Genomic DNA, 13,984 nt, shown 5'->3' on the forward strand with positions numbered 1-13,984 from the left:
TTTGTTACGTTTTTATTCCCACGGCTCTGTTTGATGTCACACTGTAACAATGAGTGACATACTGTGGTGTGCGTACTGTAAGACCTTCAGTACACACACCATCAGATTATTTGACTTGTCGCTCTAACGAAGTAGGCGAGTGTCAGCAATATGTCTCGTGGTCTTATTGTGGCGTGTTTATCTTCTGCCGTTAGGTCAGACGATATAAATGCCACTTGCACGCTTAGAGTAGCAGATTGACGGTGACCAACTTTAAACAGAACTTGATTAATTTTCACACACATTTATTAAAATAATAAAAATCATAGGCATTACGTAACTTGATTCTGGATGCTGTTTACAATTGACAATCTGAAGTTCCTTTGGTCTTGGTACGTTAATCTTACTCTCACATATCTCTGATACCTGACAAAGTATGTATACATTTCTCTTCATGGCTATGTACAGGAATATGATCATCTGATTAGGCGCAGACTGAAACTCTACTACAGGCTAATGCAGACTGACTAATCGGAGTTTTTTTTTCTTTATTGTAATTTTAAGCACCTCATACAAGGCATAAACATGAAACCGTTCACGCTGGACGAAAAAAACACTAACACTTGTTGACACGGCGCACATAACACGGACGACTGCGACGGCACACGTGAACAGTGGAGGCGTGACGACGAAAGAACACTGAACACAGACGAAGGCACACACATGAGACACTGATGGCGATGATCTCCGGCGCGCGAATGTTCACTGAGCGTGTGCGAGTCCGGGGACCTGCCAAGAGAGGAGGAGGAGGAAGGGGAGTGGGAGAGCGAGAGGGGAGAGCAGAGATGCCATGGGCAGGGGAGAGTGGGGGAGGGAGGAAGGGGGAGGGGAAGCACGGGGGAAGAGGGGCGGAGGAAGGGGGACGGGGGAAAAAGGAAAGAGAAGGGAGGGGAGGGAGGGTGCCTAAAGGAAAGGAAACAGGAAGTGGGGGGAGGATCAAAGTTGATAGGAGGGGTAAATGGAAGGGAGGAGGACATCATCGGGGAGGGGGAGCTGGCGAACTAATCGGAGGTCTGTATACTCGTTATAATACCAATCGCGTTTAGGTATCACTGCGCGAGTGTGATCCGCGAGGAGAAAAGGTTCTACGTTAGCAGCAATCTCATTGGCTGCGTGACATATTAATACGCGGATCGGCGGAAGCAGAATCTGGTCCGTCTTTATGGCAGCGCCATCTCGTAGAGCGGAGACGGACGAGCGCGGCGCCTGCGCTGTTGTGCTTAGCGGGGCGCGCTCTAGTGGGAAAGTTGTGTACGCGCTGACTACGCGGAACTATGTACGCAACACATACCTTGCGGTGTGCTTTTTGCTTTAACATCGAGTGATGGCACAAATAATGATCAGAAATTGTCTCGTCTAGTCTCGTCTGCTTGTCGTCCAAATCCTGTCATCTAAAGTTTCTTTTATTAGCAGGATGTAAACCAGCTACCGTCGTGTCGTACGCTTGGCTGAGCAGGCAAGTCGGTTCATGGGGTATGCAGTGAAGAAAAGAGCGCCAAAGATTTTATCGGGATTGGTAGACGAGATTAGAAAATTGCTCTGAAATTGCCTGCGCCTGCTCTGGTGCAGAAAATGGGTAGAGTAGTGCACGGCTGCAGCGCGGGAGTGCCATTTAAAGTGGCTAAGGGGCGCGACCGGTTCGCAGCTCTTGTTCACTTCATCCGAGCGAGCGACGGAAAAGGACTCCTACTGCCGTACATGGTTTGTCGTAAATGGATTCTTTCAGTCTGGTGAGCAGGAAATAGTGAACAAGACAGAAAATGCAGCGTACCGACACAATTGAATTACGTCTTGCTGGTTTAAATAAAACAGACGTAAACTTATAATCTATCATAAACGTAAAGTAGTCGTAAACCGCAAGACTGGTGTAAACACAACAGTGCTTCGCTGGTCCTAATGCAACTGGCACACCTTTGGTTTCCTCTGACTGTGAACTGACTTGTTCAGAATATTATGGATTAACCTGCGCTATCTGATCGAAAGTATCCCGAAACCTATTAATGAACATTAGTATGGAGTGTGCCCACCCTTCGCGTTTATAATTGCTCGAACTCTGTGAGGCGTAGCGCCATATAACGATCCTGCCTTGGAGGCGGTTAAGTGGGAGATGTGTCTCAGAGCTGGATAGTGACAGATGGCGACGCGAGACTGGACGCGCACGTAGTTTATGTATCAGCCGATAGAGGACAATATTGGATAGGGGGACTGATTTTAATTTCGAATGTGCCCACTAGAGTGCACTAAAGTAATAGAATGTTTTTCATAAACTGTTCTAGTATTTTCATGTAATGTTATTTCTTTTTGTGTATGTAAAATGTTATAAATGTGTTTTAGCAGTATGAATGATACGTGAGTGTGGTTTAAGGTTAATATGAAGATAATTGTTTAACGAGTTATGTAGTAGGATTTAGTGTGGGAACATTTCGAAGAAGTATGAATATGGACAAAGGGGATTTTTGTAGAATAGTTTTGTAAAGTAAGTTTATGGTAAAGGGACTGTTAATTCGGGTATAAATAACAATAGTAAATAACTTTATGCATAAACAAAACTTCAGTATATTAGATAATTACGTCGGTGAAAAGTGCAGTCGTGAGATTTACTATTTTGCGATTGGTTATGGATGAAAAGCGCAGACTGACGCGGGAGAATGTTGTTTTGCTATTGGCTGTTAAGTAAACTGACCAATGGTAAAGCAATATTCTTCGCGCGCCTTTCTCTGCTGGTAGAGAAGACTTAGAGTATTCTAGAGAAGAGTCGGAGCCTAGCCACGAAACAGTTCGGACGTGTGTAATAGTAGTTCCGATGGAAATGATAAGTTGCCGGATCTAGCAGTGTTTCATACATCAAAAGTGTTGGAAAGTGACGGCATAATTATTCCGATGTGTGTGTAGAAATTTCGGAATTTTTAAGTGAATTTTGTGACGAGAAAAGACATTTTCCGTGTGACGTATTGAGCATGTCGGTGGCTAAAAAACTGTGACTGCATTTGGTACTGACAGACTTAATATTTGGCGAGCGTTCTCAACCAAAAACAATCAGTATTTTTGTAACTACTACGTTTTCGGGAAATGCAACACCATAAACTTGCTAACGTGAGTGAAAAGGACTGTGAATGACTGTGTTAAGACTAGCACGAGCTTGGCAGTGATACTTTTTCACCTAAGTTTCAGGATATATTAATTGAGGACAAAATTTCCAACCTTTCGTTTCGTGTTTCTCCCGAAACGTAGATTAGTGATTTTAATTGCAGCCTGGTTCACGTCGAAGTACAGTAGGTTTCACTCAGCTTTCCTACTGATGATCTGCTGAGACAATGTTCACAGGTAGGTGCAGGTTCCGTGAAGGGACGGAAGGAACCGCGCCGCCGCATCTGCAGGGGACACTTTCGATGAGGTGTCCGTCTGTGAAGGAATAATCTTCAAGAGTCGAAACCAGAGTAGGTAGTGATGCAGGATGCTGGAGTCTGGATCGAATTCGACATTCAAACACATCAGAAAGGTGTTCCATTGGGTTCAAGTCTGGCCTCTGAGCAAGTTAGTCCCATTTAAGAAATGTTACTGTCCACGAAGCAGTCCCTCACATATGATGCCTTATACTGGGTGCATTATTATACTGATATAAACAATCGTCATCTCCTAATTGCTCCTTCAGTGCAGGGATTCCCGAACTTTCATTCTGGTAGGTCACTTTCAGAATCCTGGTACTTTAAAAGAATTGTTTTGTAGGTTAATAAAGTTTTCAAAAAATGATAAAAACTTATTTCATTCAGTCATTTCCGGCCGTGGTGGCCTAGCGGTTCTAGGCGCTACAGTCTGGAACCGCGCGACCGCTACGGTCGCAGGTTCGAATCCTGCCTCGGGCATGGATGTTTGTGCTGTCCTTAGGTTAGTTAGGTTTAAGTAGTTCTAAGTTCTAGGGGACTGATTACCACAGCAGTTAAGCCCCATAGTGCTCAGAGCCATTTGAACCATTTGAACCATTCAGTGATTTCCTCAATTTTAAATCATAATTAATGACACAGGAATCATAAAATTTAAAAGAAAATAAATAATATCGTCAAAATATCGAAAAAGTCGCTATTTTTCGTAGAGCACTTATTCATTTCACACAGAACACCGATGTTCCATGGAACACAGTCTGAGAAACCATCCAGAAACCATGCTGTCAAATGTCTTCATATCCTTTCGCATTTAGCGCTTCCTTAAGTCCAACAACCACAAAAAACACCCCCACACGGTAACACGATCTCCTCCTCCTTACGTCAGTGTTGGCACAACTCGTGATGGCTGGTAATGATCTTCAGGTACTCGTTAAACTCAAACCCTTCCTTTCGGTTGCCACAAGGGGTGAGGTGATTCATCACTCAGTTATCGTTTCCAGTGAGCCACTGCTCCGTAGTGTCGCCCTTTACACTACTTCAAGCATCGCTTAGCACTCACTATGGAAGTGTGTGTCTAATGAGATGCTCCTCAGCTACTGTACCCCACACTTCTTATATCCTAAGCACAGTCATTGTGATAACAGGAATGCTAATTGTGAGAGATTGCAGGACACTCTCACCTTTCGTATGGTGTCATGCTGCTTAATGTTCTTAGGGAAGATGATCTTTATTACTTGGTTGCTATATTTGATACGATCTGACTTCATTCGTATAATGAAATGGTTGGCAGTAGTTAACGGTCTTGCTTGTGTGCACTAGTGAAGGCATAATGGTAGGCTTTACCTGCGTTCGAGTTAATTGACTGCAGTAAAAGCGTACATCAGCTGAGAGCTAAGGGGAGCTTTTCTTCTGCAGAACCTGGATAAAAACGTTTGCCGACAGCCAAGTCTGCTGGTCTCATGGTGCAGACATACTGTGTGGCTCCCGTCGGTCGGCCGCCGCGTCCATGTAGGTTGACTAGAGCCGATAGCCAGCAATGAAGCAGAGTATAGACCCTTGTTAGGTAGAAGGTGGATGAGACGGCTGAGAGTTTCTGCGAATTCCGTGGGACAGGGCAGTGGCACCCAGGTGTCCAGACTCTGCTACAAAACGTATCTGTGAAGGCACGAGGCTTTTAGCGAGTTTATGGCTGTTCTTTGGAAAGTTGGAAATGGACGCAACAGGGGAGGTAACGATCTTTTTATGGAGGGCTGTGGTTCCATCCAAGTCATGCCTTTAGCAAAGACATGGTGTAAACACGTGGGAAAGAGGGCGTGAAGCTGGATCTTTTTTCCTTTCCTCCCAATTAATTGGTTGGTCAAATCTGTGTATGCAGAGCAGGGCCGCAGTCTCGCAGCTCGTGATTGGCTTGTGCTAAAGTGGTGGGGGTGATGATGATTTATGGTGGAGGGCGCTAAGCAGCAAGCTCATCAGTGCCCTGCTTAAGTGGGTGTAGTCTAAGCATGTAAATGTGCTATGCTACCGAGCTGTGGAGAAAAGCTGTAGAGAAAGAGAAGATCACTCTTGTACTGATGCTTCGCTAGAAACGAAGGCAGGTCTTTACCTAGACAGTGGGACTTGTCTCCTTTGCTAGTGTGCCACTTAGAGCTTGTGCCAGTCACCTTCCGAACCGTCAGAGGTACTGCTTCTAGCATCACGCACACGTCGAGTGATGCGTGGGTGTACTTATTTGTTTTCAGTCGACAGTCTAAACATTTGACATATTCCGTCACGCATAGTCAAACTGGTTTGGCAGACCAGCAAACGGGTCCACCTGCATACTGGAATCGACCGGGGTTTCAGAGGCTCCTAGGAAAGTATCTGCATTCTGAATCAGCCGAACGCCAGACCGAGTACTTGCATATTTCCGGGCGCGCGCCGTTAATAACAGATTGTGTCTGTGGTTGCAGTCGGAGAGCGTCGTGCTGTGGCGCCCCCTCCTGCAGAAGGGTAAAGTATTCGCTGCTACGGCATACGGCTCCAATATGTGCTTCGCAGCACCCTATTCTTTGGAACCATTTTTTCTTTATGGAATAGTAGAGTATGGATGCTTGATAGTTATGTAGTTTTTGGGCCATACGACAGATTCGCATTTATGAAGTCAGATAAAGCGATTAGTTCTGGTTACAGTGGTGTGTTAATCCCCAGCTGGCCACTTTGTTAACCATAGACCGCATATTATTCAAAGTCTCTCTCACATAAAAATGTTTTTGTGGGGTTTCTTTAGCCATCGTTTGTCGTATGATGTTAAGAAAGAATAAACCAGTTGTTATTTAGACCACAACTCCTCCCAGTGTTCTGATTTACATTACCTTTGCCATTTTATTAAAGTCTTGATTGCAACTGAAAGAGTCGGAAGCTTGCAATAGCACTTTCTGATTCACGAGTGAATCTCTCCGTTGATTTCATGCGATTTTTACATCACCCTCCTCACAGCTCAATAGTCCCTTTCCGTCGGAGTGAGGTTAGCGTGGTCTTGGTTTAGCTGTGATGGTTCATTCGTATTTCCACTTCACAATCAAATGTCAAACAGTGGACTTGGGTATCTTTACAAAGGGTGAAACATCCCTGTTGGATTTGTTACTCAGGTGGCATCCGATGACTAGTCTACATTCGAAGTCATAGGTATCTCCTGACTGACCCATTTTGGCGCCACTGCTTCTCCACTGACAACACAATACACCCCGCCTCATCTTATACTCGTGAGTTGTGCAGTCATGACATCTAGTGCCAATTCCGCATTACACAGGGGTGTTAGGATGGTTTTCATTTTTATCATATAGTAAACACACAATGGGCAACGGCCTTGCCGCAGTGGAAACACCGGTTCCCGTGAGATCACCGAAGTTAAGCGCTGTCGGGTGTGGCCGGCACTTGGATGGATGACCATCCAGGCGCCATGCGCAGTTGCCATTTTTCGGGGTGCACTCAGCCTCGTGATGCCAATTGAGGAGGAATAGTAGCGGCTCCGGTCAAAGAAAACAATCGTAACGACTGGGAGAGCGGTGTACTGACCACATGCCCCTCCTATCCGCACCCTTAACTGAGGATGACACGGCGGTCGGATGGTCGCGATGGACCACTTGTGCCCTGACGACGAAGTGCTACACAAACAATGAGGACTGGATTTACAGAGGGTCTGACAGAGTACTTCGAAACTACTGGAAGAGTTTGTGGAATGAAAATAAATGTAAATAAAATGAAAATAAATGACAATAAGAGGAAATGAAATTGTAAAAATATTGATGAATCGAGGTACGTTGGTATATGTCCATGATGTTAAATATGTATGAAGTGTTAAAGAAAGCAACTGGAAGTGCAGCTCAAACATTAAACCGATAATAACAATGGTGAAATTGGCATACTTTATACCAGAATTTTCTGGCTAGACATGGAAATATGATTAAAGAAAAATGTGATACAAAATTTTGTCCGGAGTTTGTTCCTGTGATTCGTTGAAACATGGACCATGAGAAGAGAAGAGAGAAAACGACTGTGGATGGACGTGATGGAGAATGAAAAGATAATGAATACACATGGCGACAACTGAAGACATGCTGAGCAGAGCAGGAGAAGGAAGACCATTGCCAGGCTACTGAAGACCGAAATAGAAATTTGATGTGGCCTCAATAAGGTTTTAGAAACATCTGTACAGGGGAAGAGATGGTAAGGACGAGAGAGGAGCAAGATCTTGAACTATGTGCTTAATGGATGCAATTCAAGTACCTGGAGAAGGAAGCGATCGAGTACAAAATGCAGAAACAGCAAGAAGCCTTTGACAGAACAGAAAACTGATGGTGATGACTCTCAAAATGGAGGCCACCGTCAATCCTCCCTTGCGTTCGTCGGTTCCTATTAATAAAGCTTTTCTGCAGCACGTAGAAGTGATTTTCTGCATGGGGCTTAGATCCCGACTTCATTCAGAAGGTCTGAATAGCTTTTTCCATGAAGCAGTGTTCGCAGTAAGGAGGAAAGCTTAAAGCGCTCTTCATTAAATTAATTGATACTGGAGTTGATGGGAATTATAAAAACTCAGAAACACATACGGAATAGAAGAGATGGTACCACCATCCACACGGACCCATGTTTGTGCAGTTAAAGAAGGATTGGAGATTAGCATGCTCTTTTTCTACCGACCGGTCCTTTTACAATACTACGTCTTATCCTATAAATGTTAACGACACTATTTCTTTCATTTCAAATCCATTTGAAGCATTGCGAAAAAAACACTATTTTACTGGATCTTGGAGCGCCAAATTTTTGCTCGTGACTACTTTCTTCTGTTTGTTTCGAAAAGACGTTGCCTTCCTATTCTTTTTGGTATTGTGGCGAAGATTACGTGTTCATCTTGAGAATATCATCTTGTTTGTAGCGCCATAATTAACTTTTAACAATAAATCCACTAGTTTAAACGTATCCAGAGCAGATATTAATGGAACTGTGAGTGATTTATATTTTGTTATCAGTTGTACCAACAAGTATAGATATTTACGAAATATAAAAGAAAAACATTCACCTTCAGTCGGAATCATGATTTTCTTACTATGAAGTATTATGTATTTCCTCCTTATGTGTACATGGTAGCTCCTACTATTGCGCCAGGACCTAGTCTGGGGCACAGAACTGTCTGGTGCCAATGCCAAAAATACAATGTCGTAGTGAGAGAGGTGCCGTAATTGTGATGACCACACACTATGAAGTAAGAAACCGTATTCAGAGTGAAAGAGCACTTATTCAGGAAGCAGACGAAGCGGAAGAAGCTAGCCAGCGCCTCTGTAGGACGAAGTTTGGGAATACTCCAGATCTGGGCAGACTCAAGAATCTGACGAAACAGGAAGAAATGACCGAAGGAAATATTTGGTATCCCATGACGACAAACCTCCAGCATGCTGGAATAATTGCAGATCAGCTACTTCTGTCAATCAGTACAACAAAAAACCATTCGAAGTTGCAAATTTCACTTTTTTTATTTGCTTGATGTCCAGGACCCTTTATCAAATCACCGTAACAGATAATCAAAATCGTATTTCCGAAAATGCGAAAACCATATAAAAATATGTACGCATTATGAAGTGCAAACGAACAGCTGCAGTGCATACAGATAACTGTATCGAGTAAGCAGAAAAAAAGTGAAATTTGCGACTTTGGCTGGCTTTTCGTTGTACCCAACGAAGACCAGGCTGCTACAGACTGTTCTCTCTTCAGGTTTTAGTTTAAATTAGATTTACTTCATTCCAATTGATCCGTAGTGAGGAGGTCCTCCAGAATGTGGAACATATCAGAGAAACAACAATACATGACAAATATTTACAACTAAAACAAATTAGCTAATGTACCATTTCACGGGTCTCAAGTGGAATTATTGTCATTTTTTTAATGAAAGAGTCATTTTACATATACTAATGCACTGAATTTAAAATAAAAAAGTTTTTTATTTATTCACAAGGTAATAAACATGTAATACAACTACTATAATACTTATTTACAATGAACACATTACTGAACTGAAATGGTGCAGAAGTTAGATTGTACTTACACACACACACACATTTACAATGAACACATTACTGCACTGAAATTGTGCAGAAGTTATATATATATATATCAGTTGGTTTTACTGAGAAATTCATCAATGGAGTAGAAGGAGTTGGCCACCAATAAATCCTTTAGGCTTCTCTTAAACTGAAATTCATTGGTTGTTAAGCTTTTTATGGCTGCTGGCAAGTTATTGAAGATGTGTGTTCCTGAATAATGCACATCTTTTTGTACAAGACTAAGTGACTAAATCCTTGTTAAGATTATTCTTATTTCTAGTATTCATTCCATGAATTGAGCTGTTGGTTTGAAAACGTGGTATATTTTTAATGACGAATTTCATTAAGGTTGGTTGGTTTGGGGAAGGAGACCAGACAGCGTGGTCATCGGTCTCATCGGATTAGGGAAGGTTTGGGAAGGAAGTCGGCCGTGCCCTGTCAGAGGAACCATCCCGGCATTTGCCTGGAGTGATTTAGGGAAATCACGGAAAACCTAAATCAGGATGGCCGGACGCGGGATTGAACCGTCGTCCTCCCGAATGCGAGTCCAGTGTCTAACCACTGCGCCACCCCGCTCGGTATTTCATTAAGGAATAAATATATTGGGAAGCAGTAGTTAGTATAACTAGTTCCCTAAACAGGATTCTGCAGGATGTTCTTGAGTTTACACCACATATAACTCTTACTGCACGTTTTTGTGCCCGGAAAACTTTAGCTTGGCTTGATGAATTACCCCAAAAAATAATCCCATACGACATTATGGAATGAAAGTAAGCATAGTATGCCAGCTTTTTCATTTTTATATCCCCTATGTCTGACAAAATTCGCATTACAAACAGAGATTTGTTAAGACGCTTCAGCAGTTCTGTGGTGTGCTCCTCCCAGTTGAATTTATTATCAGGCTGTAATCCCAAGAATTTAACACTGTCCACTTCTTCTATCTGCCTGTCATCGTACGTTAGACATATACTTGTGGGACACTCCTGACAAGTTCTGAACTGCATGTAGTGTGTTTTTTCAAAGTTTAGGGACAAAGAATTGGCTAGGAACCAGTGATTAATGTCCACAAATATTTTATTAGCTGTTCTTTCTAATACTACACTTGATTTGCTATTTAATGCAATGTTTGTATCGTCGGCAAACAAAACGAACTTGGCATCTGGTAATGTTACTGATGAAAGGTCATTGATATACCCAAGAAAAAGTAAGGGGGCCCAAAATGGAACCTTGTGGGACCCCTTACATGTAATTAGATCCCAGTTGGCTGATGCCTGATAGCTTGATACATGTCTCTTTCCTAATAACACCCTTTGTTTCCTGCCAGAAATATAAGATTTGAACCATTTAGCAGCATTTTGGGGTTGGGTTGGGGTTGTTTTGGGGAAGGAGACCAGACAGCGAGGTCATCGGTCTCATCGGATTAGGGAAGGATGGGGAAGGAAGTCGGCCGTGCCCTTTCAAAGGAACCATCCCGGCATTTGCCTGGAGCGATTTAGGGAAATCACGGAAAACCTATATCAGGATTGAACCGTCGTCCTCCCGAATGCGAGTCCAGTGTCTAACCACTGCGCCACCTCGCTCGGTTTTGCAGCATTTTGCAGCATTTCCTGTTACACTATAATATTCTAATTTACCTAAAAGGATATTGTGATTTACACAGTCAAATGCCTTTGACAGATCACAAAATATACCAGTAGCCTGCAATTTTTTGTCTAATGAATTAACCACATTTTCACTGTAAGTGTAGATAGCCTTCTCAATATCAGAACCTTTTAGAAATCCAAACTGTGACTTTGACAGTATGTTATTTGAGATAAGATGGTTATAAAGCCTACTGTACATTACTTTTTCGAAAATTTTTGAGAATGCTGGCAACAGTGAATTTGGACGGAAATGTGATGCTATTTCTTTATCTCCCTTCTTAAACAGTGGCTTAGCTTCAGCATATTTCAGCCATTCAGGAAATATTCCACTGATAAACGACTGGTTACACAGATAGCTTAATATGTTACTTAGCTCAGAATCACATTCTTTAATTAACTTTGTTGATATTTCATCATACCCACTAGATGTTTTTGATTTTAAAGATTTTATGATGAACATTATTTCTGTTGGGGTAGTGAGGGTCAAATTCATATTATGGAAGTTACTTGAAATGTCTGGTCTGAGGTATTCCATAGCAGCATCTACCGAACCTGACCACCCCATCTTTTCAGTAACAGTTATAAAATGTTTGTTAAAAAGTTCTGCAACACTATACACATCTGTCACCAATGTATCATTTACTCTTAATGCTATTTGTTCCTCTTCATGTCTGGTTCTACCGGTCTCCTCCTTCACTATATCCCATATTGTCTTTATTTTGTTATCTGATATGACTATCTTTTCCTTGTAATATATTTGCTTTGACATCCGTATTACAGTCTTTAATATTTTGCAGTATTTCTTGTAATGTGCTATAGCATCAACATTGGAACTGTTTCGGATTGACAGATACAGTTTTCTTTTTGTTTTACAAGATACCCCTATCCCTCGAGTAATCCATGGCTTCTTGGTAGACTTTGCTCTAATCTTGGTAAGTTTTGGGGGAAACAGTTTTAGAAGAAGGTAAGCACTTTATTAGCAAAAGTGTTACATTTTTCATTCATGCCATGAGCACTGTAAAATGGGAGTGGGGTATTGCTGTTGGTAAAGTACTGGCCAGCAGATCCCCAATCTGATACTCATTCTGAGATGTACTCAGATACTCACAGACGCCCACCGATGTAAACTGTACATGAGTATATCGAGGTAGATATGTGGTGCCAACCAATACCGTCACAATCGTCTGCTGATCTGGAGGTGAAGACTACTGCAGTTCCAGATACAGTATTCATTCATCTTCCAAGGACATGGTCTGCAGTAGCAGCAGGCAATTACTTGAGGTGAAAATCCTGCCAAATTTTAATTCGTCGCTTCAGCTTGCTTATATACATCATGTGTGTTTGAGACTATAAAGCTCTCCAGAACCATACAGTTTCACAATGGTCCCCGCCTATTTTTATACTAGCGGGTCCGCCGCTGTTGACTTCTAGTTGTCAATTCCTCATGAAGTAGGGACGTCTGGATGCTTATAGTCGGATAGTGTTCGTACTGGTTCGTTCCTCGAGCATTGTGCTTTGGCTCGCATGATCCCACGGACTCTGATATAGTCTGAAACGCCAAAGAAACTGATATAGGCATGTGTATTCAAATACAGAGATATGTAAACAGGTGGAATACGGCGCTGCGGTCCGCAACGCCTATATAAAACGACAAGTGTCTGGCGCAGTTGTTACATCGGTAACTGCTGCTGCCATAGTAAATTATCAATATTTTAGTGAGTTTGAACGTGGTGTTATAGTCTGCGCAAGAGCGATGGGTCATAGCATCTCCGAGGTAGCGACGAAGTGGGGATTTTCCCGTACGACGATTTCGCGAGTGTACTGTGAATATCAGAAATGCGGTAAAACATCAAGTCTCTGACATCGCTGCCGCCCTAAAAAATCCTGCTAGAACGAAACCAACGACGATTGAGGAGAATCGTTCAACGTGACAGAAGTTCAACCCTTCCGCAAACTGCTACGCTATCAAGAATGTTAGCGTGCGAACCATTCAACGAAACATCGTCGATATGGGCTATTGGAGCCAAAGACCCACTCGTGTACTCATGACTGCACGACACAAATCTTTACGACTGCCTGGGCCCGTCAACACCGACACTAGACTGTTGATGGCTGGACACGTGTTGCCTGACTGGACGAGTCTCATTTCAATTTGTATCGAGTGGATGGGCACGTACGGGTATGGACAACTTCATGAATTCATGGACCCTGCATGTCAGCAGGGGACTGTTCGAGCTGGTGGAGGCTCTGCAACGATGTGGGGCGTGTGCCGTTAGAGTGTTAAAGGACCCATGATATGTCTAGATACGACTCTGACAGGTGACACGTTCGTTAGCATCGTGTCTGGTCAACTGCATCCATTCATGTCCATTGTGCATTCCGACGGACTTGGGCAATTTCAGCAGGACAATGCGACATCCCCCACGTCTAGAATTCCTATATAGTGGTGTAACATCCACGAGATAAATTTTAGCTATAGTGCGACGAGAGGAAATTATGCCTCTAACAGTTATAAACATTATCTATTCGACATATGAAAAAACAGTGAAATAAAACGATGATAAATATTAATTATTTATATAATATTTTATGATGTAATTGGACATATCGATGTGTATCATACAAAGACAATGATAATTGTAAATTCCTTTTATGATCTGCGTTTGTCTTCCTTTGTTTTTACGTTTTGTTGGTTGGCTTTTGTAGGTTGCGGATGCAAGACGTATATCAAACTTAGGTCTGTTAAGAAACTGTAATTATTTGTTAATTATTAGTTGAGAATAGAGTTCATTATTATTATAAATATGTGTGAATAATTATTTGTAACTTTAATTCCTCTCTCAATAAG

This window comes from Schistocerca cancellata, chromosome 9, assembly GCF_023864275.1.
Source record: "Schistocerca cancellata isolate TAMUIC-IGC-003103 chromosome 9, iqSchCanc2.1, whole genome shotgun sequence".
Lineage (NCBI taxonomy): Eukaryota > Metazoa > Arthropoda > Insecta > Orthoptera > Acrididae > Schistocerca > Schistocerca cancellata.